The sequence below is a fragment of the Gigantopelta aegis genome, unplaced genomic scaffold (assembly GCF_016097555.1).
Source record: "Gigantopelta aegis isolate Gae_Host unplaced genomic scaffold, Gae_host_genome ctg4707_pilon_pilon, whole genome shotgun sequence".
Lineage (NCBI taxonomy): Eukaryota > Metazoa > Mollusca > Gastropoda > Neomphalida > Peltospiridae > Gigantopelta > Gigantopelta aegis.
In genome coordinates, this window is record NW_024534000.1 from 16687 (window position 1) to 24246 (window position 7560).

General features: G+C 35.2%; 2 pseudogenes; one reads left to right on the top strand and one right to left on the bottom strand.

The window, feature by feature from the left end:
• Window positions 1–4905: 4905 nt before the first annotated feature.
• On the top strand, window positions 4906–5659 carry LOC121392866 (annotated as a pseudogene).
• Window positions 5660–6210: 551 nt separating this feature from the next.
• Window positions 6211–7295, bottom strand: LOC121392864 (annotated as a pseudogene).
• Between the last annotated feature and the right edge of the window lie 265 nt (window positions 7296–7560).

Genomic DNA, 7560 nt, shown 5'->3' on the forward strand with positions numbered 1-7560 from the left:
TTTATGAGCACATATATCACAAAAAGTTGATCATAATAACTTCATTTTTATCTTCAACACAGTCCACAGGAACATTACTAGCATCACTTTGATAAATGAAGTACTTTAACAAACTATAAAAACCTCCTGTTAATTAAGAGGATAATAAGATACTAATGAACATAAACCACTTTATATTTGAAACTACTTGATGATAAAGCATCATTAGTCCCACATGTCGAGTTTAAGTGCTTTTTTTAAGAGTTGCTTAGCAGCTAAAAAAATCCACCAGTTTTAATAATATATGTCCTAAAATCAATTATAATATTATAAATATAAACATTATCTTACTGTAGCTATTTTAATAGTGAGTCCGCTTGATGTTGGATGGTTAGATTTGATCATTTGAGCATATCTCAGACTCTCTTCATATGCTATAAGTGCTCTATTTGGTGTATTTGTACTGACTAATAGTTCCCCCTAAATTAAACAGACTTTGCCAGACGGAAAGAGGATATAACTTGAGTCCCTAAATAAATTAACAATAATTAGTAAAAATGATATATGATCTCTTACTTTTCCTAATTAACAGGTCTTTTGGTAATATTGTTCAGCAGAAAAAAAGTTTATCAATGTCCCTTTTTGTTCTTCAGCTAGTAATCCTAAATTTAGATAAAGTCGAGCTCTCATTTCATTTCCGTCACTTCTGTTTTTCTTTAATAATTCCTTCTAAATCATCACACAGCTCTTTAAACCACATAAAAAGCTTGTCGTGCTTTTGTCTAGACATCCAGCCCCCACCCACTCTATCATGGCTAGCCTCTGACTTGTACTTCATGTACCAGACACCGCCCAATGGTAGCAATGAATAGGCACGTTGTATCCCCTTTTTTTGTCAAGAGATTGTGCTATGGTTGAGATAGAACTCTTCTGTTCTAATGATTTAGAGAATTGACATAGATCAGCTAGACATTCTCCGACTTTACGATGAGCTACAGCCACGTCTACTTTATCATTGATACTCTCTGATAAGTGAAGTTCTTCACGATGATATCGTAAGGCCTTCTTGTGGTCACCTAATTAATAGGGGTGTTTATCATAATTAATAACAGGGGTGTGTACCTTGTTCTGTATAGTGGACTCCTATAATATTACATATTGAAGCTGCTTCAATTAAATTGTTTGTCTCATACGCTTTTTCTTCTTGCCTTTAAATGCTCTAAAAATTTATAATTATTAAAAAATAATATTCATCATTTGGCTCACTTTCCAAGTCCCTACCAGCAGACATTCCAATTTTAACCTTTTTACGAACCGCCTATGACGTCCATTGTAGTATTGGTGGGGTTTGCTTCCTTGCAATCAGAGAGATGGCTAACATCTAACTGAGCCAGTACTATCTCTTTCCTCGAATTGTGTCCGCTGCAGTAACTTCAGTAATCGGAGAGCAGAGACAAAAGCCAGATTTGTATTTTCAGATTGATGTGAAGTGGACACAGGTCCTAAAACCTGAATGCTATCGTGGCTATCAAGATTTTTTTTTCCAATTCCAGTGTGAGCTCCTTTGACACTTTTCCCAGAGGAAGCAGGCAATATTAAAGGAAGTACCAGGATCATACATATTTTACCTGGGAAGAAGATATTTCGTCGAAGCCCTAAGATTCTTGCTCTGGAGCGTTTACCTGAACTCACCAATATGTTTCAGAAAAGTTATAGCACTACCAGAGAAATAGCTTACAGTGAAATTGGTCATGAAATTCTTTAAAGATAATTGGAGAGAAGATACCTCCAGTACTTTAATACTGGCCATTTATATCCTCAACAACCTCCTCCATAAGGTGAGTAGTACATGGTTACCATTAGCAACATATGTTCCTCATTTTTGCAGTATCTTTACATGCAATTCAAAATGACCCCAGTACTTCACAAGAGTTTTGGTAAAGAGCATTGAAGCAATTCAAGTGAAGTAGGTCATGTATTTTTAAATACTCTATGTTATATTTATTATGATAATAGAAATGAGACAACTGTGGTGTCATTTTCTAATATGGAACTAATGTTTAACTTGTCCTCTATCAGTGGAAGAGACTAATTCAGTCCAATAATGCGTCTGATACCACCAACCACACAGACATACTGCTACAACAGAAGATAATGAAGACCCTACAATAGTATATCCATCTGAAAGTAATACTAAAAACAACAGAAAACAAAGAGAAAAATGACCATGATGATAGTGAAGAGAAGATGATGAAGAAATCACCATATTGAATTAGATTAGAAAACACAAGTATTGATATAAGAAACACAAGTTTATGACATCATTATTATACTGAACCTTAAGAAACTAAATTATTATTAGTCATCCAATCCCTTATATGGTCATGTTTATATCTCAAATTTATATATAAGCTGTATAATGTTTTTTTTGCTATTTAGCAAGCAGGACTTTGTAATATATTATCAATAGATCATTGAAACAGTGTCAATGTTAATGCATATATATTGCACAATACGTGAACTACAAATGATACTAGAAGTTCTGTCTTGTTCTCTTCAAAGACTGAAAATGAATCCTAACAGCAGATTCAATAAATTGACATCTTCAATATATCCGTATTGTAAAAAGAAGCTCCGCCCACCTCCTTGAAAAGTACTAAAGGCTGATACACTATCTGAGGCCCTAGCTTCTGATCTTATGAAATGTGTCAATGATCTCCGACCAATTACATTAAATTTTTCAACAGTCACATCATTTGTGTGCTCGATCGTAATATAGTCTAGCAACATAACTCTTCATGAACCAATGCAGAATCATGTTGTTGACACGCCCACAGTCATAACGAGGGTAGAGAGACCAATACGACCAGCTAATGGAGTATTTGGATAACCTAGAAACACTAATATGGGCTGAATGAATACAGTTAACATTGCTGTGTAACCGCACCCTTTTTTTAAGAGTTGTACTGTTCTTTGCAAATGGTCCTGTATATACTAAAGTTGAAGAATGTGGTTGTTGTCAATGAACGAAATCTTGTATTAATTATTGAGTTAGTAGGTGGAGTAATGGGTGTGGCCAAGACTGAACGGCTAAGGCTAAGTCCCTGATTTTACACGAATATGGGTGTTAATCTTGTTGTTGATAGTCATTGAGGTGGCTCCTCTAATTATTACTTGATGATATTTGGACAATGAGCTCTTGATATGACAGCTAACATCATTTTCTCAAGATCTTTAGATTTAGAACAAACTCTAAGTTTTAGTTTAGTTTACGGAGTTTTATTTTCCCTTTACATTCCTGTATAAATTTTTCCGAAGGTTTCCGTATACTTCACGGCATTCAGTAGCGTTAGTTTTGTAGTTTACGGAAATATACGGAAACCTTCTGAAATTTATACAGGAATGTAATGGAGAGAAAAGGTAATTAAACTCCGTAAACTAAAACTCAAAACTACACACGTGTTCATCAATGGCAACCCACGTGGTAAGAGGGTTTTGCTCATCCATTTCTCTGTTTGTCTTATAGACGTTTACTGCATCAATTATTAGATACAGCTCTAATAATACAAGTCAACTTACTGAAGAAGAAACTGTGGGAGGAGTTAGTAACCAGAGGTAGCCCCCTGCAAATTATTATTATAATTATATATAGTGTTAGTAGGGTACCAGAAGAGCTATATCATGGCATATCATCACAGAGTTTTCCATCGGATGTTATTAAGATATTATTAGCTCCAGTCAATGAAAGCGATGTAGAAATAAAACCAGATAAACAGATGGTAGTACCCTTAATTAATTGATAATAATTACATAATTAATTAATTATATAGGTCTCATCTACTTACCAGAAATAATGTATCGTCGCATTTTAAACCAAGCCTTTGGACCAGGTGGATGGGCACTAATGCCACGAGGAGAGACACGGCACTATCAGGTTAATCAGTTTGCTAAACCAGTTTAACATTTACTATTTTATAACAGAACGAGTCTGAGGATGCTCAGTTAATTACACGAGAAATATGTCTCTCTATTGTTCTGGCCCGATATGTATCTCAAGCTCTGGGAGCACACATATTATAGTAAAATAATTTACAATATGGGAAAGCATGTGAGTCAGCAAAATCTAATGCATTAATGAGATGTTGTAAGGATCTGGGTGTGGCTAGTGAGTTTGTGGGACCCCAAGGTTAGTATTACCCATCATTCATTATAATATTATTTTAATTTTTAGTATATAAGTCAGTGGAAAAGTCAGTATGCTGTTGAATTTGGGTGTGAGAATCAGCGTTCTAGAGAAAGAAAAAATTATGGAGAAAGGCAGAACCAGGAAAGAGGCATTTCCTTATCCCTGGAAGGAGTTTAAATAAACAATATTTTGCCCCTTTAATTGTTTTTTTTTTCACTAATTACTAAATCATTTTATCCATAGAAATAGCAATACATCAAAAATGGGCGAATTTTTATTATTATTATAATTATTATTAATTAAGTAGTTTCCACCCACCCACTGGACTTTTAACCACGATGCTCTTACCAAAACACCTAGTCGTGTTGTCGTTCATCCAATTTGTTTTACTTGAGATGTAGTAGACCATTTTAACAGGCTGAGTAAAAAATTGGAAATCCTGGTAGAGTAGTCGGTGTTTGTCCTGTTGGGCTCGTGTGAAAAAAGATGTTAGTTTGATGTTGCTACAAGTTTTGCTGGTAAAGTTTCTATTTTTTTAATTAATTTTTTAATTTTTGTTGTTTTTTTTTATTTTTAGTGCCTTTTTTGAGCTGAGATCAGCGAATCCAGAGGTGGTGGTTCCTTGACCATAGCTGGTATCTAGATAAACATGGCTGCCATGTTCCGTAAAAGTTCAACCATGTAAGAATAATAGATCCATTAACGTTAAATGACTGTTTTTTTTTAGCTCGTGAACGTGTTGTGTTGGGTGGTATCACACTGGTCCAAAGTTATGTCGTAATGACATGAAAATCCATGAACTTATTTGGACAGCACTGTGCTAATCCAGTATGACATCATAATGACATCATATATAATGACATTATAAATGACATCATAGGTATTAGTTGTAGTTGATGCTAAACCTAAAGACCAGAGGTTTACCAACAGATGCTTATTATGCTGTGGAAGAAGTTTTCACTGAGGTAATAATTTAAACAAGTCACATGACTGGTTGTTATGGTAAACCAGGATGGCACGCCCACCGTGAAAACGTTTGAACATGTTGGTAGTGAGATTGGAGCTGAAGAAGCAGAAGAATGGGCGTGGAACATTTATTAAGGTAAAAGGAGTGGGTTGTGGTCAACAGTATTATAAACTTTATACAGGGATATTCAAGATAAACACGATGGTACTTTATCTCAACGTATCAGCACTCAAGCACACTAGCCCTCCAAGGTCTCCAACGTCATATGGAAGAGATACAGCAATCTTAGAGAAAGTCATCGTAGGCCAACTCCCCACTAAATAATCCCATATTATACCTATTACAAGACATGTTTTTAATCTTCTACCCACCCCTCAATTTTAGAAGAGTTTACCACTAGCATTGCTATTAACGACTAATGACCAATGATCGGAATATATATAGGTAGCATTGTAAGGTCTGTGATAGCATTACACAACCTCATTGCTAATAAAGTTGCAAATCGTGCAGCAGAAACAAGAAGATAAACCTGAAACAAAGAAAACGGAAGAAAAAAAAACGGAAGAAAAAAAAAACAGAAGAAAAAAAAACAGAAACGACAAAAGAAGAAACAAAGAATAGTTTCAAAATAACATTATCTATAAATCATTAATCATACTGTTATTAAAAATTATTAAATTTATTAGGTCGTTATGGCCATGTACACTTCAACTTAAAATGTTCTATTGCATTGAGTACACCATGAGTCCTCCAACAGAGTGAACACACTCCCTTTTGAAACATTTATAATGCCCTATATTCTATGTACATGGAAATTTTATGAATCTTTTTATTTTCTTTACAGAATTTGTTTTTCTACTCTTTTCCCAAATCACTTGCAATTTCTTGTGGAATTTTTTTTTTTTTAGCTATATAGATCCTTTTAAGTTAACCATTAATATCACTGCTCTAAAATATACATTTCATATTTAAAAATATTTATATAAGGCCCTTTGTTCTACTACAATGTAGAGAGCTCAAAATATTAAACACTTTTTTATAATCCATTAATCATACTGTTTATTAAAAATTATTAAAATTAGTCATTACGCCATGTAACTTCAACTCTCTGTTCTATAGCGTTGAGTACACCATTGAGTCCTCCAACAAAGTGACACACCCACTTTGAAACATCTCCCATCCAGCCTGTGCAATCATTGCTCCATTATCATACAATAACGTTTCATCGATAGCATAAACACGCCCACCTCTTTCACTCACCATTTGTCCCATCATTTTCTTGCAAACGCTCATTACCACCAACTCCGCCCACAATTAACACTTCATCGGCCACAATGAGCCATGGCACGTTCAGTGGTTTCAACTAACATTGCAAAAACTGTCTCTTGTAAAGAATAACATAAATCAGCAGGAGTACATTCTCCATTATCAAGTTTTTGATGTGCCACGCTCTCAATATAAGAGAGTAAACCAGAAAATGAGACATCCATTCCTTTAACACATAAGGCAACTCAATGTATTGTTGTCCTTGCTTTGCTAATTGTTCAATATTATATCCAGGACTTGGATCATTAGAGAGTTTTAAGTACTCGGGCAAACCGATCTAAACATTGCCGACAGCAATATCAATAGTTTTTTCTCCAACAATATGCGATATCTCTTTCGTGAATATGCAATAATGACTTGAGTGTTACCTCCGCTAACATAGAGGACAGTAGGGATTAACAGCTCCTGGTTATAAGTCTACCCATTTCAATATGTCCAATACAGTGGTTAACAGCGACAAGAGGTTTGTTCCAAAGTTGAGCAACTGTTCTTCTACCAGGCAACAGAGACGAGGGGAGCACCCATACCTGGACCCTTTGTAAAACAAATACAATCAATTTTCGTTTGGGAGTGACCCCAGCTTCCTACAAATGAGAGAACACCACATTTACGTACATTAGATAAAAATATTGTAGATGCACAATCTAACCTCTAATGCTTGCCTCAATACTGACAGAATATGGAACCTGATGATGACGTGCCTGTATCCTTGGCTGGAACCCCTGTCCAGGTGGAGTGATATAGGTGTGTCTGACGTTGGGAGAGGACAACACCATCTCGGATAATTCCCACCCCTAATTTATTAGCACTACCTTCAAATCCTATTGCTGTTACCATGACAACAAGTGTTTTGTGGCTAGATATGGTAGAACTCATGAGTCATACAAATGTCAGCTACATAGGTGGGCGTGGCTCCAAGAATGCCATAAATATATGTGCTTTATTTAGAAGCAAACTATAGGAGGGAGGTTTGAAAGGTCAGCTGACAAGTATGACAAGCTCTCGAGGACTGCTAGGTATATATCAACAATGGATGGATAAATTAAATTCATAGTTTATAAATGGACACATAGTTTTATACAGATTATACATGTACAGATCG